At 32.7% G+C, this 26,159-nt stretch overlaps 1 pseudogene; it reads left to right on the top strand.

Moving 5' to 3' along the window:
• Nucleotides 1–1,274: 1,274 nt before the first annotated feature.
• The window catches only part of LOC149550268 (uncharacterized), a 32,516-nt pseudogene continuing 7,631 nt past the window's right edge, over nt 1,275–26,159 (top strand).

Here is a 26,159-nt window from a genome sequence, read left to right as displayed (position 1 = left end):
TACATTAGGAAATGAATAATAATTACTTATTGAAATCATAATTTGACAAACATTACACATATGGAAAGATAAGAACAATATTAAGAAACCCTTTCCATCTCATCAAACTAGGGTGAAGAAAAGTCATCAAACACATGTTTGAAGTAAAAAATACACAAGAATAGGCCAAAAACATCTTTTTGGGGCATTTTTAAAGTTGACCGTGTAGGGTTGGTATACAAAGAAATACCAAGCCTTATAAAGGTATTAATATTTTGATTTGGTATCAAGATGGGTGGGAAAAAAGTTAGAATATATTTTGAAATGCTTTAAGTCACTTCATCACTACATATTTGTTAGATCACCACTTTTTGGCACACCATGATCCTACACATACCCTTTGATTTTATCCTTCCCTCTTCTATTTTCTCCAATTAAAATCTCTTACCACCAAATCTTTGTATGACCCTTCTATTTGGTCTACAAAAAATTAACCCTATTAACATCCTTAATATATTCATACTCAAAGTATTCTTCTAATTCATTGATCCAATTGATCAATTCCTTTGGGTCAAGATTTCCCACAAATATAGGAACCTCAAACTTGGGTGCACTAGTACAAAAACAACAACGTATTACTAAATAAACTACTAAAAATTGTAGATATGTGACTAATTTTGATCACATGACCAATGGTAGTTTATTGTCAAACATTTATATCCCAACCAAATTTATGAAAAATCTATTTAATCATTGATTAGGTCATTGATTTAGTCATTTATTATTGTTATTTGGTAGTTTCAATAGTTTATTGAAAGTATATTTGGTAGTTGAATTTTTAATATATTTTGTAGTTGATGTGGTAGTTGTTTTAGTGGTATATTTGGTAGTTTTTTGGGTAGTATATATGGTAGTTTATTCAGTAGTTTATTTGGTAGTTTATTTGGTAGTATATATGGTAGTATATTTGGTAATTTATTTGGTAATTTATTTAATTATTAATTTAATCATATTAGGGCAAAATTGAATTGAACCACCATCCTCCTACTTATAAAGTAGGTGCTCTTCCATTGAACTAGTACTCTTTAAAGAATAATGCAAAAAATTGACAAAGTTGTCTTCCCAACATTAGATTTACCATGATAATGGTCATTATAACATGATATACTCTTCTCAAAGAACACAAATTATTTTGGTTATTATAAAAAACAATAATCTAACTTTTAATCAATAACAATTCAACAATTTATTTTTTCAAAAAATGGTTAAGCTATCAAGTAAATTTCTTCAAACTAATGGTGAAGGTGGGAGTAAGATTAGGCACTGGTGCAAGTGCAGAGGTAGGGGTAGGTGTTGGAGCTAGAGTAGAGGTGCGACCATTTGTAGACATTGGCACAAATACAAGGCAAGGTGTACAGAAAGATTCAATAGTGGATGTGTAGATAGGTCTCCGTTTAGGGACTAATGTTCAAAATCAACCTAGGGTTTTCAAAAAATATCAATCATATCTTGATGCCTATTGAAGTATTTTTTATTCAATCCTTGTAGTACAACAAGCTACAAAGGATCATGATAAATTGCAATTCCAATAGTGCCATTTTTGGTAAACTCACTTCTTCTTAGGGAAAAAAACAATATTGTAAGAGAAAGTGGTGGTCTAGCTAGCTAAACCCTTCTTCGTTAATCCTTGGTTTCATGATACTCATTTGTAAGAGTCTGAGGATAAATTGCGATATGGGTACACTTTGACTTTTGAAAAGGACAATCTTCAAAGTAGGCATCAAAACAACTTCAACAACATGTGCTATAAGATGGGAAAACATCCAAGTTTCTAGTGAATAATGGTCAATGAAACCTAAGCCAGAAGAATGGATGGCAACCAAAACAACTAGTTTTTGATATATGTCAAGGGTTTCCTCCAGGTCCCCCATATCAACCTTAGTTAGCCAGAAATTAGCTTAAGGAGCCAATCCAGGAGATAGCAGCTATCCCTATAGATTTCTCCCATATTTCTCATGTTGAACCTAATGGTATAGAAGGTTCTAAATTAAGGTCTATTGTTAGGAATGCTCAATAACCTCCTAGGGCCCCCTTCAAACCAACAAAAAATCACCAAGTTTGGAGAAAGAAGCAAGTGGTGTTAGAGTTATTAGATATTTCCTAATTAACTCTAGTTGCTTAAGTTAAACTTTAGGCATCTAATAATTAATTTCTTTTATTAATTATTTTGATGCAACCTAGGTTAGACCTTTTTTAGGGTTTTGATCTCCTTTATAAGGATGATCTCTTATTGTAAACTTAACTTGAGAATTCACTTTTTGATTATTGCAATCTATTTTTTCCTCATCAAGAATGTCTCATCTATGGATCTGGCAATTCCTGCCTCCCTAGTTTTTTGCCTCTCTCTCTTCTGTAATAGGTGTTTGCATGCAGGTGTTTCTTGGGAGCTATGGATTTTCTTGTTTTCCAACCTTTCTTTGTTTGATTGAGATTTGGGAGAGAGCAGAGGGCAGCCGGCATGAATTTCATTGATGTTGCTTGGTGTTATTGTTACCAGCATGGGGTTGCAAAGTTGCGATTTTGACTCTGTCAGCATCTACATGTGATTTGGCAATGAATTTTGATGGAGGGATAATGGCATTTTTGGTCATTTGAATGTTATTTCGTAGCAATTCTTGATGGTAGTTTGATGGCTTCCATAATCGGTGGTTTTTTGGATTAGCCATTTTATTATTGGCTTTGCGGTGATATAGGGCCCTCTATGACGTGACTTTGATTTTTCCAAGTCTTCATTCCACGCATCACCAAATCTATTTGTAGATATCAGTGACCCCAATCATGTGACTTGATTACATTGAGGTATTTGTCAACACCTCCTCTACCTCCTTGGCTCTCCTCATGCCTTGTAGCACCCCTATGTCAGAAGTTTGGGCCTGTTATTGTGGGTTGTTTTTTGGTTCTCTGCACATGCTTGTTGTTTGGTTTGGCACATTTTGGAGGAAGCTTGTGTGCTGGCAGCTTTTTTAGCTGCTTTCTTGGTAGAATCCCCGCTATTCTTCTGATCACATGCAGAGATCACGCGGCTTTGGAGGAGCTTTTGTTTTTGTTTTCTAAAGCTGCACATTTATTTGCTGATGACTCAGTCCTTGTTCACTCTAGTTTGCACAATGAAGCAACATTTTTTTCATGTTGTACATATCTTGGCCACCGGTTTTTAATCTGGCACTGGCCCTTTGTTCGGCTTTTGTTTTCGGCAGTTGAATTTTTTGTTTCAACGGGTCATTTTATGGCATTTTTTTGCCTCGACGGTTGTTGAAACTGTCAAATTTGGGCTCGTCACTTGCTGACATCAGTGCCACATCAGCATTGCATCATCACTACCTATCACTTCCTCAGCCTCTGTTTGGACCTTTATTCACTTTTTCGCTCATATCTTGGGCAAACGGACTCCGTTTTTTGCAAACGAGATATTGTCAAAAAGCTGGTTCCAAGCCCATCATAGTGGTATAGTTAGTTTTCAGTTTTGATGCTGTTTTGATAGCTTTTTTTTCTGTCAAAGTCAAGGGTACAGTTTTGCACTCCGGGAGGCATTTCTTGAGCATCTGATCTCCAATTTTGGAATTTTTATATCGTTGGAAAGGTCTTTCTGACCTCTTTTCAGTGGTGCTGGTTGTTTTTCCAGATTCTGCTCCAAGCACATTCTATTCAGTCTTCTGCACTTTTTGCATTCTGATGGATAACTTGGTTGTTTCAGGTTCGAGGATCGATTTCTTTGCTTTAGATGATTCGTCATGACTTGTACTATCTACTGTATTAGTCTTATGTCTCTTTTGATCTATTTAGCCATCATTTGTATGCATTATTGCAAACACACTGAGATAAAGTGCCATACTGCATCTGTATTTTCATTTCAGTTGTTTACCTTTGTTTGCCTTCTGATTTGAGTAGTGTCATTTGAGGACACTCGTACAAATTATTACATTCTTGGGATTCATTATGTCTTGTGCCTTATTGTACATGCACTACTTTGATAAAGTGCCATGGGGGGTTGATGTTTTTGCCTTTGTTTGCCATCTTCCTTTGTCTAGTGAGTGTCCCTTCCATGACATTAGCCTCATGACGTGTCTGAGATTGATCACCTCAGTACACACACATGTACTATTTTGTGCATCTTGATCGTGGTTCCTTGACATGTAGTTCTTTTGGCCCACTTTTCAGGTGCTTGTCACCTCACCCTTGTCTGCATTAGGGGGGGTTCTTCTATTGTTTCTCATGCTTCCTTGGTTCGATTGATCAGCTCTTCAGGCTTTGGTGTTTCATGCCATCTGTATCTTTGAGTTTAGTTGTTTGCCTTTGTGTGCCTCTTGATTCGATGCAGATTATAGTCTTCTCTACCTGGTTAGGTTCTATTTTAGTGGAGGTCTTTTAGATCAGCAGTTACTTTTGACATAGCTTTGTAGCTTCTACATGCTTCAGTGGTGTTCTACATGATCATCTTTGTTCCTATCTTCTGGGACATTCCCTAGTTTAGAGGCTTCTTTAGTCCTTCACTAGTTTCTTTCAGCATGTTTTCCATCTCTTTTTGGAGTAGAGTTTTTCCCATGTGGTTTTCTCTATTTCTCCTCTTTTCAGAGATTTGGTTGTGCTTGGGTACCTCATCAGGCTTTGTTTGCCGGGACCCATTTCTACTTTCAGCAGTAGTTTCTAGGTTTTCAGCTACTCCCTAAGTTTATCTTAAGGGGGGGTGTTAGAGTTATTAGATATTTCCTAATTAACTCTAGTTGCTTAAGCTAAACTTTATGCATCTAATAATTAATTTTTTTTATTAATTATTTTGATGCAACCTAGGTTAGACCTTTTCTAGGGTTTTGATCTCCTTTATAAGGATGATCTCTTATTGTAAACTTAACTTGAGAATTCACTTTTTGATTATTGCAATCTATTTTTTGCTCATCAAGAATGTCTCATCTATGGATCTAGCAATTCCTACCTCCATAGTTTTTTGCCTCTCTCTCTTCTGTAAGAGGTGTTTGCATGCAGGTGTTTCTTGGGAGCTATGGGGTTGATCTTTCATCAACTTCAACAAGTGGTTGGTCCTAACTCAAATGAGACTCATGTTTAGCCTACACATAGGGTGATGATTACACTACCAAGTCATATGTTGCAAAGCTCTATCGATTTGCTTCGAAAAACTGCATTAATTGGTAAGTTTTCCTCTAATTCTTTGCTCTTTTCTTCTGTTAAAGATTGGACCCATTCAATCTTGGTCAGAGTTAAGGGATATCTTCTATATTGATTTAGATTCAAAATGTTTTGTAGCCATTTTTTATTCAAATGTAGCTAGAGATCTGGTACATAAGCAAAAAGGATGGTTTTTTTGTGGGTCTAGCTTATTTACTATGATCTGGGTCCCTAATTTTAATCCTCGATCCCTTAAAATTCATTTTATGCCATACTAGATATCCTTCCCCTCTTTACCTCTAGAGTATAGGGATCCTTAGATTATTGAAATATTTGCAAATAAGTTGGAAATCTTCCTCAAGCATGATCTTGTCCCTTATGATTGACTGCATTTGGATGTGAGAATCTGTTTGTTGTCAGATATGCGGTAGTCTCTTCCATCTCAATTGATTATAAATTCTCAATGGGTTTTATGGGATCAGTCAGTTTAAATTTAGAATTAGCAAATAGTTCCTAAGTTTCAAGATAGATTGGGTCATTTTAATACTCAATGCTTACATTTAATTCAAGACATATAGGAAGTTTTTCTAGATTGTAATATAGACCTAAGTTATGTGCTCATAAAGTATCTTTAGAATTGTTACCTAGAATGGACAACATGGTTTCTTCTCAATTTGTTCCTTTAGTAAGAAACCAGGATCTGGTGTCTACCATATCAACTAACTTTTCTATGTTTTTATAGTTGATCTTTCCTTTTATCCAAGGTTTGCTGGCTGATTTGAAGATCTCTCATGATCCTCTATCAGTCAAACCTTTTATGCATTTCTTGGATTTGGATGGTTTGGAGCAATCACACTCATATTTTCCATTAGTTTGTCATAAAACAAGTAATGTTCTTTCTAAAAGCTAGTATGCTGATTGGAAAGGTCTTCAGATTGGAGATCAAACTGTTTCTACAATTGCTAACAATATAATATTTGGTATAGTAGAGGAAGAAGGGTTCCATATAGAAAATTAGTAAAATAGTGATCTTGATATGTTGCTCAAAGAATTTTAGCATTGGAATAGTCAAATTACCCCAAAGAAAGCTTCTAGTTGTAAGACTATACAAGTTGTAGAAACTACATGTCAAGCAGAGAAAAAGGATTCATTTCTAGAATCATGCATCGATCAGGTTCCATTAGATGTTGAGATGAGCACTTTCCAACAAGTGGTAGTTAATTTGGATTTTCAACTTGAAGAGACAATTTGGAGGGGACATGAGACTGGCAAGGATCAACCTAAATCTCCATCTTAGAACATCCCAAATAGTATGGGGGATTGTATTTTCTAGCAAATGGTTGATAAGTCAGATTTCCAACTTGGAGAGATAATTTTGAGGGATCTTGAGGTCTATAAGGATTAGTCTAAATTTGGTCTTTAGAATAATCTAAATGGTTTTGATCATCATCAAACTTTCTCAATTGTTCAGTCTCCATCTCTTCAACTTCTGACTTCCAAGACACCCAAATGAAGAGGGTGTCCTAAGGGATCCTAGACTAGAAATGAGCTTGCCTCAAGTATTCAGACCACACTAGATGACAATTTTTTTGTGAACAAGAGAGTGATGAGGAGAACAAACTATTCTCCTTGTCAACAATGAAAATTATCTCATGGAATGTCAGAGGCATAAATGCCTCTAAAAAGAGAATTAGGATTCACCAGTTTATTCAATCCATGAAAGGTTATATTGTGTTGCTACAAGAAACAAAACTATCACAAGATACATTTCAAAAAACTATGGCCAAATGGCCAAGGTGGTCCTCAGTACATTCTCCGATATTGGAGCTTTTGGTGGTTTTGTTACCTTATGGAATCAATTCACAATTCAGATTCACTTTATTCAACAGCAAGAAATTTGTAAAATGTTGTAGGTGTTAGATTTTGATGTTTCCTTTACCTTGATTAATGATTATGGTCCTACTTCTACTCAAGATAAATTGAAACTCTGGGATAAACTAGCAATGTTAATTCAACTCTAAAACTCTCACCTTGTTATTCTTGGGGGTGATTTCAATGCAATCTTGAATCAAAATGACAAAGTTGGTGGCATTTTCCCACCCATTAAAATTATTTAGGTTTTTACTTAGTTTGTTGAGAAGAATGATTTAATAGATATTTAGCCTTCTAATGGAAAGTTTACATGGAAAAATAGGAGATCTAGTTTTGCACAAATTTTAGTTAGATTGGATAAATTCCTTATCTCTCATGAATGGAAATTAGATAATTTTTGTTTTCACTCAGAGATATTGTCTTTGTCAAAATCTAATAATTTTCCAATTTCCATAAAAATTGATCAATCGGCATCTATAGATCATACTCAGCATAAGTCATATTTTAAATTTGAAAGCATGTGGTTGCACCATCCACACTTTCTCCCACTTTTAAAACAATGGTGGATTAGTGCTCCTTTTGTTATGGGGTCCAAAATGCATCAATTTGTTAGTAAATTGAAGCATGTCAAAGAGAAAATCAAAATTTGGAATCAACAAGTTTTTAAGAATGTTTTCAAGTAGAAGGAGGTTATTAAGAAGCAGTTAGAGGAAATTCATTGCTCCATAATTCAAGTTGGGATGGATAGTGATAAATACGTTAAGAAAAAAGAGCTTTAACATGAATGGGAGGAATTATGTAATAGGGAGGAAGAATATTGGAGACAAAAGTCTAGAGAAATTTGGATACAACAAGGAGACAAAAACATTAAAAAAAAATCATGCTTCTACAAACAAAAATGTGCTACTAAGTCAATTTTTCAAAATTTGGATTCAAATTTGGGCAACACTTTAACCAATGCTCAACAAATTAGAGATGAAGGTGTCAAGTTTTTCAAGAATCTTCTTGCACCAGCAAATCAACCATTGCCATTGCCTTCACAAGTTGAGACTTTATTTAGCATATCCCTATAGTGGTGTCTACTATGGAGAATTCTATGCTCTTGGCCCCATTTAGCATTAAAGAAGTTCAAGAAGTAGTCTTCTCCTTCCCCCCAGACAAAGCTCTAGGACCAGATGTTTTTACTGCACTATTCTTCCAGAGTTGTTGGGATTTCATTGGTTGGGATCTTTTAGCTATCATGGAGGAATCAAGAAAGTTTAAATCCATGCTAAAGTACTTCAACTCCACAAATATTACACTCATTCCAAAGACTAAGGAGCCCAAAACTTTTGTAAATTTTCATCCTATCTCACTATGCAACTTGACTTATAAAATCATCACTAAAGCTGTCTATTTGCACCTTAAAATATTCTTGCATCTATAATTTCTATCGAACAAGGTGGCTTTGTTCCCGGTAGAGAAATAATGGAGGGTGCAATGGTAGCTCACAAACTCCTACACTCCATCAATAGTAGTCAATCCTCCAATTTGTTATTAAGTTAGATATGTAAAAGGCATATGATACGGTCTTCTAGAAGTTTCTTTTCCAAGTTCTTTGAAAATTGGGTTTTGATAAACATTGGTGCAAGTGGATTCAATCATGCATTTTAGGGCCTTGTTTTACAGTCATTATTAATGGATCAGCATTAGGCTACTTTCTTTCCATGCAAGGTGTCTGACAAGGTGATCCTCTTTCACTAGCTCTATTCATCATTATGGTTGAAGCCTTGAGAAATATTATCAAGCATCATCATTTATCTAGCAAATGGAAAGGAGCAATAATTGAAGGTACATTAATTTCTATTACACATTCTTCATTTTCTAATGACACATTATTGTTTGGTACTTCACTAGTTTCAGATGTGAAGCACCTAAAGAAACTTTAATTCAATATTTAAAAGTTTCAAGGTAGAAAATAAAACTCTAAAAGTCAAAAAATTGCTTATTTAATACAAACAAAGTTATATCACACAAGATAGTGAAGGTTTTGGGGTTTTTAAGGATTTTTTAGCCTCCACTTATCTTGGGATTCCTTTTTAATGGGATCCAATAAGAAAAAAAATTGTGATGGCATCCTCCAAAGAATTAAGAGAAATTTTTTCTCTTGGAAAGTAAGATGGTTATCATTACCAGGAAAAATTGTGCTTATTAAGTTAGTTCTATCTGTAATACCAAATTACTACATGGTTTTCATGCAAGCACTATCTTCTATCATTTCACAAATTCAAAAACTTATTAGGGGTTTTCTATGGTCTAGAAACTTGACTAATGAAAAGAAGCTTCCTCTTATTTCTCTCCATGACATGGCACATTCTCCTACTTTTGAAGGGGCTAGAATTCATGATTTGACAACAAGAAATAAAGCTTTTGGAGTTATGTTGGTTTAGCAGATGTATACTAAATCACAGTCTATATGGTGTCAAATAATGCAATAGAAATATTCATATAATAATGATCCACATAAAATATTATCTATGTTGAATCCTCCTAGGGATCTACTATTTGGGATTTCATGATTGCATCTAGAGATATTGTTTGCACATACATTTCTTAGGAACTAAATTGTGGGGATAAGATCAACTTTTGGGGTGACTCTTAGAATGGGAAACCTCTTTTACTTACAATGCCAAACATACAAGAAATTGTTTTAGTTACAGAAGCAAATTGGGGCAATCTTGTGATTCACTTTATGGATGAAGTATGCCTTTTTTTGAGGAAAGTAATATGGAAAGATCCAAACCAACTTCCTTTAGACCCTCAATGTAAATAGTGTCTTCAATCTATTTTTCAGATAGGTATGCTTTTGTGTCAAAGATGGAGGATAGACTATTATGGATTTTGGCTAAGAATGGTAATTATTCAATCAAGGAAGGTTACAAACTTCTCCAACAAGTTGAGTCTGCAAAATCTCCTTCTTGAGCCTTCATTTTTTATTGGAACAAGGTAGTGTTACCTAAGGTTGGGTGCTTTGCATGGCTAGCAATCAAGCACACCATTCTAACAAGTGATCGGTTGGCTAGGTTAAGTATTGCTCCTCCTTTTAAATCTATTTTATGTGAAGAAGAATTTGAGATATTTGACCATCTTTTTGTTGGCTACCATTTTGAAAATTAGTCTTGGACATTTATTTTAAACAAATTAAACTATTCCACTCCATTATAAAATACCATTTGGGATATATTTTAGGCCTGGCCAATTTTTTACCCCAATGCCCTATTTGTAGGCATTTGGAAATGTGCTCTTGCATTAGTAATTTGGGATATTTGGTAGGAGAGAAATAAGAGGATATTTAGAAAGGAAGCATCATCTCTACATAAAGTGTTCCAAACCATTGAAAATTCATTTTTAGAAGTTATCAATGCAAGTGTTTATAGATGTAAATTTAATCCAGCTATTACTTCTTGGGATGGAGGTATCATCCAGGAATGGAAATCAATATTTATTCCATTAGGATCTAACATATCTACAAGATTACAAACAAGTATAGATAGATCTACAATTAAATGACAACCTCCTATGGCTAGATTTATCAAACTCAACTTTGATGGGGCATCTATAGGAAATCCAAGCCTTTTAGGATTAGGAGCATGCATTACAGACTACACTAGCAAAATACTAGCAATTATAATGGCACCCCTACCGTCAGGAACTAATATTATGGTCAAGGCTCAGTCATTGCTTTTAGGATTAATTCTTGCCAAGAAAGGGAATTTTCATCATATATACATAGAAAGTGTTTCCCAAGTTATAATCTCATCTTGTATTAAGAGACAATCATCTTCTTGGTAACTAAAATATGTGCTTCAATAAATTTGGAATATAATTAATTAGTTTCGTGAGGTTACATTATCACATACATATAGCGAGGGAAATAGAGTTTTTGGTTTTCTCTCCAATTTAGATTGTAATGGGATCACTACTTTTACAGTGCCTCCCTCTATATTCATTGAGTAGTATAAAGATTTGTAGGAATTGGTCTACAATGGGATTGTGGAATTTCAGAAGTAGTTTCTTACTTCCCTTATTTGTAATGGTGGTAAAAGCTTGGTCTTTTTTGAGCCCTATTAATATTGTCAAGCTTCAATTCCGGCATTGATCCAATACTTGTCATGTTTCAATATTTGCACAACTAGATAGGATGATGTATTTATCAAGTCATTCAGACATAGTTCTTTCTCAGTGAGCTCGAGCTTAGTGTTGACTGATTTGTAGAACTTGGATTAGTGGTAACTGTGTGTATATTGTGTATCAAGCAGCATTGTGTTTACTAAGGTTTGTTAGTGTTTGCTAAGCATGATAGGGTGATACCCTTGCTATGTTGAATTTGGCATAATTTTTATTAAGTGATCTTAGGCTTATTGGTGTTCGAGTTGTTTGATCATGAGAAATTTGTTGAGTGACTTGGGTCAGTAATGATTGAGTGTTTTTTTGGGTACCAAGTGGTGCTAAGATTAACCAAGTTCTTGTTGGACATCAACAGGAAGTGTGATGATAGTGAGTGATAACTATGACTGAGGGGGTAGTGTTGGCCGAGTGATGGGTTGTCACCAAGTTGTATTCAATCTACCAACTTATGTACATGCCATTTCTAAGTACCGATGATTAACTATTGAACTCATTTTTGGATGTGCAATGTTATGGCAAGTCTTCTAATTCTTTTTTGCATCATGCTTGTGGACATAATCTTGTATGCCTAAAATGTGGGCACACTACTATGGGTCATTATGTCCAAGATTTCTCAAAAGTGAGATCTCAAATGGCAATTCATAGCTCTCTATTCATGGAGTGCAAGGGTTTGCAATGGAGGCCCTCAGTTTGACCTAGTTCATGCCCATGTAAGTACACCATGAAATGAGAGATTCAAAGAGGAAAAGAAAGAGTGCTAGTCTCCATGATCATCAAATATTTATGAAAATAAAGATGCAAGCTAATCTAAATGACAACAATGCAAGATCTAATCTATGAAAGCAAATATGAATCTAAATTAATATGCAAATGCAATGATAAAAGCCCATGATGAAAGCCATGGGTGCAAGAGAGAATGAGACAAGAAGATAGAATTTCTCCACAAAAGCTTTATCATTCAAAACTCCCTCTTCAAAATTTTCTCTCTAATCCTGCAGCATAACAATAACATAATTATGGGTATCCAAAATGAGGAGAGGGCTCTCCCGTATAAAGAAGATTGGACGATCTAGATTGAGAGGAAAAAGATTTAATCAAGGGTGGAGAAATAATGATCTATGTGAAATAAAGATCCACCAATGAGAAAAGTGAAGTGGTTGAGAAGAAAGTGGAAAGAGAATGAAGATAAGTCCCATATTAAGTGTAGATAAAATATTTATTTAATTTTTTATTTGTTTTAACTCCTTTTTCATCAAAAAGAGATTTAAGTGGGATATTTTATTTAATTAAAAGGGAGCAAGTTCTTTGAGTTAAATAGGAAATATTTGATTAAATTAAAAGAGGGGTTTTTCTCTTAATTAATTAAATGTAGATGAATTATTTAATTAAAAGACAGGTTTTCTTTTAATTAAATGGAGACTTATTTTATTTAATTAAAAGAGAGCAAGTTCTTTTAATTAAATAAGACTTAGGATAAAATGATCAACCTTAGAAATAGAACAAATTGAATTTGATCAAGGAAATTGATTTGAATTGATTTAATAAAATATTGCAAACCATTGATTCAGAAAATTTGATAAATTGATAAATTTAATAATGGGAGCCCATAGTCTAGGCAACCATTTTAGGGTGCATACATTTTCCCCTCTTTGACTAATGTGTGATCAATTTGGGAATACATGCAGTCAAAGAAAGAAATTGAAGTGTGAGGTCAATTTGGGATCACAAAACAACCCAGATGTGTGGTCAATTCGGGATCACATCAAGACAAACAATGCAAATAAATTTTGACTTGAAAAAGTTGAGGATGAAATTGATAAATCTGAATCAAGGATTGAAGTTGATAATTACTACCCCCTCATGATCGAAATCGAAATGAGATAGAGGAGAAACAAAAAATTGGTAAATTTGATCAAATCAAACAAAAGATAAAGTTATTGATGTAAGATGAAAGATATAAGAATCACATAACTAAGGTAGATCAAGCAAGAAATATTATGCCTCAAAGGTGATTTAGAAGAAAAGAAGTAGGGAAAAAGAAAATGAAAGATAGAAGTTTGAAAGATATAGAAAGAAATAGAAAGAAGAAAAGAAAATGCCCCAAAATCAATCAACTATTTAAGATAGAAATTTTGATTGAGATCACGAAAGAAGATAAGGAAATGAAGATCAAAACATGACCATAGTTGATTAAAAGTCCACAATAAAGATGAAGGGAGAACCCTCTCAAACTCATAATGCTGCCTAAAAATGCAAACTAATATGAAGTCTAATAATGCAAGCTACATGAAAATATAATGGTGTACTTGCAAAAGAGCAACTGTAACATAGGATTTTTGTGTTCATCATTCATTAGAGAATGTAAAAGAACTTATTTTTATCATTGCGCCATTAGTAATGGACATCAAAAAATTACACAATCATCACTAGTCACAAGAGCAACTTTGAAGATATGAATGTAATTTATATCAGATTATAATGTGGAAAGATTCTAACATAAGCATCAAAGACATAAAGGTCAAAATGACTTCATTGTTAGCTTACCCAATTTAATGTAGCAAAACCATGCTCGTATCAAGGCATAAATGCCAAGATGACCATAAGAATGGTTGTGTAAAAATAATCAAGGATGATGCCTCAAATCTCCTAAGTGTTTCAAGGGAACAAAAAGAGACACTCTAGAGTTTAGGACCACACCCACAAGTAGAAAACAAATAAAAACATGCCCCATGCCCCAAGTCCTCTAGCTATGCATCACAGAGAGACTTATTAGACAAGGACACTCAACAAAAATCAATAACAGTCAGCACACAAAGAAAAGATCATGACATAAGTCAAGCAGTAAGTGTTACATTTAAAATTTAACTGTGTTAATTGATACTAAGTTCTGAGGATAAGGATCAAATGCTTGCAATTAGGTAAGATCACATGACAAAATTGGGTAAGACCAAACCAATAAGTGTTGAAAAATACTTGAAGTTAATGGGTGTTGAAAAACACCATTTGTGAGGTGTCCTAAAGACTAACACATCCAAGAGACCAAAGCTAACATAGTTATGCCCCCTAGACAAAGACCAATTCCAAACTAAGGTAACAAGGACAAGGCATGATGGAGAAAGGCTAAATGTCGAGGACATGCGCTAAGAAATAGGGGTGCAAAAGCCTCAAGTAGCGCCCGTTTCCAAGTTTTCATCACTTGGGTTCTTTTTTTTTTTCTTTTTTTTAAATTATTTTTTGTATTTTTGCTACCAAGGCACCTGTTTCCAGGTTTTCACCAAGGCACTTTTTCTATATTTTTTTTTTGTTTTTGAATTTTTTGATTTTTTTTTTTTTTGAATTTTTGGAATATATAATTTTTTTTGGAGATACATCAAAGTGCCTATTGCTAGGTTGTCACTAAGAAGATCATTTTTTCAGGACATTTTTCAATTTTTAGACTTTTTTACAATATATCTTTTTTTTTGGATTTTTGAAATATATCAATTTTTTGAATTTTTGAAATATTCAATTTTTTTTATTTTTTTCAAGATCAATAAATGTATACAAAGATGCCCCTAGGAAGAATGGACATCAAACTCTTAAGCAAGATCACATCATGCAGTCCCAATGTCTAACAAGGTGGACATGATGGAGCAATAAGTTAATGGATATGATGGATAAGCAAGGAGTGTATGAAGCAAGTGAAAGTGATCTTCAAAAGCTGACTCCTCAAGAGTACCCAAGCTAGAGAAAAAAATTTCATGTAAAGCACATTTGGACAAGAAATAAAAGGCCAACATAGGATAATTCATGAAAGCATAATGTCAAAGTGGGAAAGATGCAATTCAAAGGAGTAGACATGTCAAGAGGCTTCATAGCATCATATTTTACTTTTTTTTTCTGTTAGATCAAGACCAAAGGGGTAAATGGGAAAAGGGTAGCAAAAGAGTAGAATGAATGGAAGAAAATAGATATGAAGGTTAAACATGAAAAGAATGAAAATAAGATCATCATAAGATAGCTCACAAGATAGCCAAATATTTATGTATAAGTCAACATTGTCAAGATCAAAGAGAGGAAACAAAATGGATGAAGATGTAGAAGAACTACACATGATGCCTGATTGCCAAATTTTCATCATGGTACTTATCCAAGGTGCCACAAGGAAGTGGTTTTCACCATAGGATGAATTTATTTCTATTTACTTTTGCTACCAAGGTTCCTGATTACCAGGTTTTCACCAAGGCACATTTTCAATTTTTTTCAATTTTTTCTTTTATTTCTTTTTTTACTCGATTTTTTTCAATTTTTTTGAATTTTTTTGGAAGAAGTCAAGCTTTATAGATAATGCTTCTATAAATTTTAAACCATGACATGAAAAGGAGTTGAAATGGTATGCCCAAAGATGTTGATAGGGAAAGGAATATGGAAGACAAAAATGGAAGATATGGCTTTATGCAAAGCGAATGAGATTGGAACATGGAAATGAAGGCAAGATCAACATCAACACACACCTTGAAGGGTGACAAGAGGATAGAGAAAACATGCATGAAGGAATATGTAAAGGAATATGGTGAGTGGATAGAAGAGGTTGTGGTTTAGGCGCATGGAATGGAAGAATGCTTTTGGAAGAAGATAAAGTGGCATTCTTTGGAAGCTTGAATGTCAACTTCAATTGTTGTTCAACATTAGGCTTTCTCAAGAGAGACTTTGGAATCTATATAGCCATAGCCCTCTTTTCATTTCTTTTTGATGATGTAGAGATAATATCTTCAATGATGGATTTTGGAACCCATACTTGTATTATAATTTTTTCATAGATATCTCTTTTGACTTTATGCCACCATGTTGATTAGAGGAGACATGATGATCTTCTTTTTTATATGGATTCTTGAATTGCTTCATTTTCTTGTATTGAACATTCAAGTTACTTCCAAAAGATTTGCAACTTGTGGAAGAAGAAGGATGATATGAATAGTTTAGGTGAATGGGTGGATAAAAAGGATTCAAGGATATGCATCTACATTGATCTTGAGGCAAGATAGGAGAGGGAAGGACATAAGGACCCAAGATGGAAGGAAGACATGAATCATTTAGTATCGGTGGGGGAGGTCCAAGGATGGATGTGGAAGATGCAAAAGGGTAATCAATAAGTTCATCAACATCTATATGACAATCAAGGACATCATCATCTTTAGAGTTAGCATTAGGGTTTTCAATAGGATCATGAACATTTTTAATAGGAGAAACTTCTTTGATAGGAGAGCTTAAAGCTTGAGAAGACTTTGGAAGAGTAGAAAGTGGAAGGGAACATGGAGTGGTAGAACAAGAAGACGGAACACTTTGACCTTGACAAAAATCTTTGAATAACATAAGTGTAGAATTTTTCTCTTGATTTTCAATAGGCTAATTATTGGAAGTAACAACACTATTTTTAATAACCTTAATGGAAGTATCATCTTTGGAAGGCACAATTATATTAAGGTCATTTGGATTATCAATAAGCTCAACAGTGTAAGTAGTAGCTTGATCTTTCTTAGGAGGAGACTTAAGACATGGTGGAATGAATGAGGAAGGACATAAGGGATCAAAAGAACCATGAAATAGACCAGAGACATTGTGAAAATAATTGGATGACATGGAAGGTTCTTGATCTTGATCTTTTTTTATATTCTTTTCTTTATCATTTTTAGAGTCCTCTTGACATGGAACCAATCCTAAGGAGAAGGAAAGATGTTGGAATTGTATGGAAGACTTCGGAGGAGATGATGAAGGGCTAGCTGAAGTATGCATTATAGTGCATGAAAGCTTAGGCTCTTTAGGTTTAGCATTATCAAAAGTATTTGCAGCCAAGTAAAGGTTAGCTTGAGTTTCTCTAAGAGGTAGCCCTTGAGGATAACTATAGGGAACTGGATGAAAATCATTAGGATCTTTGTTGGATGAAGGATTTGTAGAAGATTTGAGAGACTTAGAATCTTTAGGGGATGTGCTAGGGTATTCACCCAAAATCTATTATTTTTTAGGCATACATTAAATTTAATTTAATTAAAATAAATAACAATGCAGATCTAATCTATGAAAGTATGCCTAAAATGTGGGCACACTACTATGGGTCATTATATCCAAGATTTCTCAAAAGTGAGGTCCCGAACGGTGACTCATAGCTCTCTATTCATGGAGTGTAAGAGTTTGCAATGGAGGCCCTCAGTTTGACCTAGTTCATGCCCATGCAAGTACACCATGAAATGAGAGATTCAAAGAGGAAAAGAAAGAGTGCTAGTCTCCATGATCATCAAATATTTATGAAAATGAAGATGCAAGCTAATCTAAATGATAACAATGCAAAACAATGCAAGATCTAATCTATGAAAGCAAATATGAATCTAAACTAATATGAAAATGCAATGATAAAAGCCCATGATGAAAGCCATGGGTGCAAGAGAGAATGAGACAAGAAGATAGAAGTTATACACAAAATCTTTAGCATTCAAAACTCCTTCTTCAAAATTTGCTCTCTAATCTTGCAGCATAACAATAGCATAATCATGGGTATCCAAAATGAGGAGAGGGCTCTCCCTTATAAAGAATATTGGACGATCTAGATTGAGAGGAAAAAGATTTAATCAAGGGTGGAGAAATAATGATCCATGTGAAATAAAGATCCACCAATGAGAAAAGTGGAGTAGTTGAGAAGAAAGTGGAGAGAGGATGAAGATAAGTCCAATATTAAGTGTAGATAAAAGATTTATTTAATTTATTTATTTGCTTTAACTCCCTTTTCATCAAAAATAGATTTAAGTGGGATATTTGATTTAATTAAAAGGGAGCAAGTTCTCTTTTTTTTTTTAAAGAGGGGTAAATGCTTTGACCTAGAGCTATGAACCAGTGAGGCCACAAACAAGGGACCTCATCCCCAATAGATTTGAACCTTGATGGCAAGGATAACAACTCAACAATTTAACCATCACAACATGCCACTATTGGCAAGGGAGCAAGTTCTTTTAATTAAATAGAAAATATTTAATTAAGTTAAAAGAGGGGTTTTTCTCTTAATTAATTAAATGTAGATGAATTATTTAATTAAAAGAGATGTTTTCTTTTAATTAAATGGAGACTTATTTTTTTAATTAAAAGAGAGCAAGTTTTTTTAATTAAATAGGAAATATTTAATTAAATTAAAAGAGAGGTTTTTCTCTTAATTAATTAAATGTGGATGAACTATTTAATTAAAAGAGAGGTTTTCTTTTAATTAAATAAGACTTAGGATAAAATGACCAACCTTAGAAATAAAACAAATTGAATTTTATTAAGGAAATTGATTTGAATTGATTTAATAAAATATTGCAAACCATTGATTCAGGAAATTTGATAAATTGATAAATTGAATAATGGAGGCCCATAGTCTAGGTGACCATTTTAGGGTGCATACAAATCTAAGTATGATTTTGCTTCAATTTGGCTATGTGGTTTTACAAATGGTAAGATCAATATGAAATATCTCTATTTTTGGGGCATTAGTTTGTACTTAATCCATCAGAATTGCAATTGGGTTCTAATTTTGGTGGTACTCTCTTTATTAATCACATGGGAATAGGTATTTCATATCCTTCAAGTGTGTGATGAGGGATTTATCTATATGTGATAAACATATCTTTTTCTTATTTTTGTATCCATGTTTTTTCTACTTGCCATTTCTCTTGGTCTTAGGATGTCATCCCCATCTGATGCTTGTTTGAAATGTGATTCCTGCTACCAATATCACCAAAAAATCCTCCCCAAAAATTTTAGAATTAAGCTTCAACTGGTTGAGGAAGAAGATGCACTTTCTTCTTCCTTGGATGATGTAGCACTGCATGTCATGTCTATTGTGCATTCTTACTCTATTCATCTTGCAATTTGCACCACTATTAGGGAGGATTTCTTCTTTGCCTCCTCAAGACATGTGTTGTTTCCTTCAAATTTGATCTTAATATTCTTGTCCAATGTTATGGACCTTCTCTAATCAACTTTGCAACTAGAAATTATTGCTTTCAAGTTGGTCTAACTGGAATTTTGGGCTGATAATAAGTTGAAACAAGTGATGTAGAGCTATGATTTGTGGGCCAAGAATGCCTTGGTGGGTGGATTATTTTCAAGATCCCAAGACATGCAGAAACATGAAGTTATGGCAACATTCAAGGTATTACAAAATCCCTTCAAAAATCATAATCCACGGTTCCTGACATAGACTTTGCAAGTCATGGCATGGGTGTTGGGTCATCAGCTAGTTGAGCGTGTGAAGAAAAATGGGTTTGCATTGCTTAATATTTTGGGTTTACCAATATCTGATGCACATGTCTTTTTTGCTCACATGATGAATCCTTTGGCCTCCCCAAACTAGTTTATTTGTGAACTAGGTGCTTACTCTACCCTAGTTGCTACAGTTCAAAGTGTGCCTTCATCCATTGATACATCTACTATCATCACTAAAGATTTAGGTTCAGGCTAGGAGGTTGATCCTTTACCATTTTTGGACTTTGATTGGGGTTATTCTCTACCACCTCCTATGTCTTCCACTTCTGCTAAGGGCATTTCTTGTGAGGATATGGAAGAATTGTAGCATAAAGGCTACCTTAATTTTTTTGTATTAAATTTTTCAAGATCAAGCATGTTTTAAAACATTGGTATTTTTGGTTGATCATTGAGTCCTCCATGCCTATTGTTCAAATTAGCTCTAAAAATGTAAAAATTCAAAGATTTTTTATTTTCGGTGGGAATACTCCTACTTTTTGTAATTTTGAATTGCTCATCGATATAATATGTTGTAAATATCAATGATTTTCACTTGTACATACTATGACGATACTGAATTTTCTTATTGGTTTTTTTCTCATTTGAGCTCTTGATATATATATATACACATATATATACATATATATGTATATATACATATACATACATATATATATCTATATATACATATGTATATATGTATATATATACATATATATACATATACATACATATAGATATATACATATGTATATATATACATATATACATATATATATATATACATATATACAGATATACATATATACAGATATACATATATATATATATATACATATATGTATATACATATATGTATGTATATACATATATGTATATGTATATATATATACATATATGTGTATATATGTATATACATATATGTATATGTATATACATATATACACATATATGTATATATATATATACATATACATATATGTATATACATACATATATGTATATACATATATGTATATACATATATATATATATACATATATGTATATATATATATGTATATACATACATATATATATACATATATGTATATATGTATATATGTATATGTATATATGTATGTATATACATATATGTATATATATATATAATATATATATATATATTCAATGGCTCATCCACTTTTGTCAAAAAAAAAGCAATTTAACAATTTTAAATTCTTTTGTTCAAGCATTTTAAAATTATATTTCTTGTGAATTACACTTCTCTAAATTCTTGTAGTGATAGACTCTTACAAAATATAATTTAGAGCACTTTGGCCACAAACAAGTATTATTTCTTGTGCTAACTTCTCAAAAAAAGATACAAATTATTATGCAACTTATGTCAATAAAATAGACCTTTGCATTAAATAAAAACATCAATCCCCATTAAAAATTCACATCTATTAAAAACTACACATAATCAATTGAAATACTCATGTTTTAGCATATGGGGGTGCCAAAGGATCAAATATTTCTTCTTCAACCTTATGCTCAAGTGGGTGCTAAAAGTGTTTACTAGGACCAAATATTTCCTCTTTCTTAGGATCAAATATCTACACTTTGTATGAACTCTTATCATGAATGAAAAGGATTACAAGTCATGTAGTAGAGAATAAGAATAAATAAGTCTAAGGAAACAATCTTAAGTTAGCAATTGAGTGAAAATAAGAAGTGAACGAACTAATAATAAACAACAATAAAAAATATAAAAGGTAATTAGATGTGTTAACAGACATGGAAAGGTGAAATCAAGAAAAAGGAATAGGTAACTAAAGCATGAGCCCTTACAACTATAGAAAAAATCATTTCAAAGGCTAAAATGATATTTTAAAAATTATCCAAGTAATTGACTAACTAGCACACATGATTTAGCATTTGATATGCCCTTTAAGTAAGTTGATGTGACATATACCACCTCTTCGAGGAGAACTTCAACAAAATGAGAAGAATTGAGGAATGTGTGATCTAGATCCAATACTAAATAGAGCTTCCTTTTTGGTAGTAGCTTCTTCATATCATTATCATGTAACTGTGCAACTTCTCTATGAACTCAAAATGCTAAGAAAAAGTTACATATCAAATGGTTTCAGTTATAGAAACATGTAATTAAATTTTATTTGCTAAAAGATCAATGCACAAAATTAGACAAGGAAATTTTAAGACTAGTTGTATTGTCTATAGAAAATTAGTTTGTTAAAACATTTAAGAAAAGGTTGTTTTTAAAAATAATTGAATCACAATTCAAGGAAATCAAACAAATAATTAAATCATGCAATCTTCTTTCATAAAATGGATACCTTATAAATATATTTAAGAGAAACTCAAGTGTGATCATCTGAATCTAAAATTGGTTTCATCATACCACATCAGATGCAAACTCCCCACATAAATCCTAGATCAGGAGGGCATCTTGATCTACTGCTAGATGCTTCTATATTATCTAGAAAAGAATGTCAGTGCATGAAATAATAGCAAATCATTTCCAATAAAAAGTGCAAAAATAAAATAAAAAATAGACCATTAAAATAGGCATAAAAATAATTTCATAAAAGCCTATTTTTAGATACCTTTAATTTCTTTAGGCACATAAGCGTGCACCTCTCTGCTTCCCATAGGCACCATTCCTCCATCACACAATCGCTATCTTTTTGTTATGATTATACCCAAAGAAAAAACATTGTAATGTAATATTTGTAAACTTTTAGAGAAAAATAATCAACAAATACAACAAGAATAATTAGTACTTACTATTGACATCCTTTTCAAATTATATTTTTTGCAAATAGGAACTCTAGAGATGCCAAATTCTCAAGATAGGACACTTGAGCTCAGAGCTCCATAGCATTTTTTCTTGCAAAAGAGGTGTGGTTTTCAATAAAATGTGCAATTATAGGTGATTCATCTTGTAAATTTTTTGCATGAACAATATAGAATGTACTATCTTTGGATTTCTAGTTTCCATCTCTTCTATTTTTTTGTACTCTATTTAATCTATGCTAATATAAATTCCTAGTTGATAGTAAAATTTGCACCCAACTGACTCAAAAAATAGATAGCTTGAAAAAATAGCCTAAGATCTACTAAAATAATTCTTCAAAATATTTTTTATTTTTTGGCATCCCCCATATCATAACACTTCTTGAATGCTAATTTTTCAACCCTCTCTTGTAAAAAACCTTTGAAATAAAGCAAGTTACATTTTTCTGAACTGAAAAGGAAATTCCTCTCCACCTATTTTCTCTTTCTCAACATCTACAAAATCCTAGCTATATCATATTTCAATATACACATGATAACAACAACAATTATAACTTATGACAATAGAAGTGAGGCATATCTCAGAGCTAACAATATCATAAATGTATCTAATGCCCACTCTACTCCAATATGGTAGAAGAAGAATTATTTTCTTTGTTTTTTGCTCCAAAGTCATCTTTATATTGGATCATACTAGGCCAAATCACAATCTTACATTAAAAAAAAAATTGTCTATTCAATTTGTCTTCCTATTTAATCTATCTTCCCTTCAGGTTTTTCTTTATTTTATTTTAATTTTTTGATTCTCTATTCTAAACCAACAAGCTTGTCACCTCATTTGAACAAAAAGGGTATGCTAATGGCCAAGGCTCAAAATGTCTCAGTTGAGCTTTTCCTTTCAATATCCAACTAGATTTCAAGATCCAATGGCATCAAAACTAGATTTTATAAAAATAGATAGCTTCATTAGGTTTTCAGAACTAAAGCATCACTTATTCAACCACTAGGTTTCAAAGCATCCAAGACTCCCAAAAGTTAAGCTAAATATCTAGATATACCTCATTTTTTTCTCTAAATTTCAATGGTATAAATATCTCACATAGAGTTGAGCTTCATGTGCTTCTTGAGTCCATTTCCATCATACAATTAGCTTCTATTCTTCTCTAGGTTTTAAATTTTTCAACTGAGTCCAAATTTCCAATATGACTTAGATTCTAAGGAAGTCCACATCAGTAGGATCACTTTATGTTCTTAATTAGACTCCAAGTTTCTGGTTACATAAAGATAAGTTGAATACTGTTATAACATTCATTAGATTATCTTGTAAATAATGCCACTTTAAGTGTTTGAAGATTGCAATCACTCAAATAATGATCATTTAAGTGTTTCAAGATTCCAATCACTCAAATGTTTTAATAAATCTTGATTGAAAAAAATAATTTCCTCCATCATCTAATTTTTTTTTAAAACCTAGCCTTCAATAAAACAACCTAAACTAGATTAAAAAAATTACTTAGATTCAGAAGCTGAAGATAACAACCATTAGATTGTCTACAAATGATTCTTAGAAATTTCCCAATAAATATGAAACACAAAAAATAAAATCATAATAGCTTGTAAAATGGAATTGACTATTAAGAAATTATATGAAACACAGACAAACTAAAGTCATTATAGCTTGTAGAATGAAGTTGCCTAGTGAGAGACCATCATGCCAATTTAAAAAAATATAGCTAGGGAAATGGCTAATCAATTCAACTAGTTAAAATAGAATATTACAAAATAAGTGGAAAAATTATGGAAAGCCTTTTAGAAATATACAAATAATTTCAAAGATATTTAAGATAAATTTTTACTTTATTATCAGAATGTAGAAAATATGTTAGAAATAATCTAAATTAATATGTTGAATTGCTACAACATTTTAGAACCAATCTTCAAAGATACGACCAATCAATAGAGTCAAATAAGGAACTATCAGTCATTAGTGAAACATATATGTTTTACCATCCAAACCAATGCAATACAAGGAAATAGACCCAAAAGTGTAGATCTTTTACAAAGAACTCAATGGAAGAAATCTATTGATTTCCTTAAATTCTATGGCTACTTTTCTATATGGGCCATGCTTTGATGATGGTGCAAGAAAGATGAGTGATCAAGTTGTAAAATGGATTAATTATCTTTTTCTTGAGCTTGCCCCAAGAATTCCATTGTTATTCACAAGCAAATCCTTGAACTCCTCCAATTTCTAAGTTTGGTGTTGGAAGTTATTTTGAGTTATGCTTTGGGGGAAGATGAGATCAATAGAGAGGAGGCCAATCTAGGGTCATGCTTGCAAAAATAGCTTTTATGAATCTCCTTCAATCTAGATTGGATCTTTTTCTAGGTTGTATAGATTACTTACTTCACATATTTTATTATTCTATCCACTTTGCATTTCCATATGTTGCTTTGCTAATCATTTAAAAGGTGAGGCAGATACAAGGAATTATGTCAAAGAGATTCTTTAATCTTTTCTAGCCTAGTATTTTGGCTAAACGTCATTTTTAAAAAATTTATATACAATGGTACTCCTTAGATCCTTTCATTACAGATGGATACTTCACTATGCTAGCAAAGGTGTATATGCAACATGAACTTCCAAAATGTGAAATATAGAGATTGTTAAGCCTTATTCTTTATAAGCCGCTTGATCCCTTAAGGAAAATTAGAGATGATGCATTCTAAATGATTAAGACATTGTCTATCAGAGAGTGGGAAAAAGATGACAAAGGTGACCATTGTTATAGGGAAGCAATTTTAGGGAGTCTTCTAGACTCTTATCATTAGTTTTAGTATCAACTTTCTACAAATATAGCAAAAGAACATTTAAAGCTCAATGAACTCCTCTATGATGAGATCATGTAAAGATAATTAGATGTTGACTACAACTAGAATGAATGCAATAGGAGAAAAGGGGAATATTATTATCATTAAAATATGATACTACATTCAATACATGTAAACAAACTCAAATACATGCCCTATTGGCTTACAATGGTTAGATCCTAGAGAAAAAGTCTCCTCATAGTACCTTCTCTCAAACTCCACCAAGAACTGCCTTTACAATGCCATAAATGTTCTTAAATAAACCCCAATTGGGTTTAGGTTTAGGAATAAATTCTAGAATATGCCATTTGGAATCCATTTCCAAAATAGAAGATTTTAGAAATCACATTAGAAGCCAGTGAAAAAGTAGAAGAATTCAGAAATGGTAGTCCAACTTCCAAGAGGCATAACTTTTGATCTAGGACTCTGATTGATGAACTGTTTACATTTTTGAAAAGCTCTCAAAATTATCTATAGCCCTATGGGCTAGATTTTCTCATCTCCCATTTTTCAAGCTTGTACAAGGTCATTTAATGCCCCAAATCTAACTCAAAAGCACTCTTAGGAGGTCTCCAAGCAACTTAAAACTGCAATAACTTTCAAACTGTAAAGTGTTCTGACCTGATTCTTTTTCTGGAGTATTTTAAATTACAAATGTAATCACCCCTCTAACTTACACCCTCTAATTCATCATAATTATGTCTCAATTACAAAATAACCCATTTTCTACATTGACATGTATCCCAAGGTGCTAAAAAACTCTAACTCAAAAAACCAATAATGGAACTATAAGAGTTGGAATCTTTATTTGACCCAAATGGGTATTTGGAAATGAAAATACTTTAAATAGAAACTAACACTAAGAATATTTTTGGGAGGTATAGGATTGCCCTTACACCACTAGATGCTCCTCCATCAGACACCTAGGGTAGATTGAAAAGTGACCCTATCACTTAATAGCTAGTAGAAGAAAACCCAAATGGAGAACCTTCATTGAGGATATCCAAATTGGTCATCCTTTCCACTTCACTAGGTGTT

The sequence above is a fragment of the Cupressus sempervirens genome, chromosome 7 (assembly GCF_028749045.1).
Source record: "Cupressus sempervirens isolate cs-2001-9-10 chromosome 7, ASM2874904v1, whole genome shotgun sequence".
NCBI classification, from domain to species: Eukaryota; Viridiplantae; Streptophyta; class Pinopsida; order Cupressales; family Cupressaceae; genus Cupressus; species Cupressus sempervirens.
This window is presented reverse-complemented; position numbering and strand designations above follow the sequence as displayed.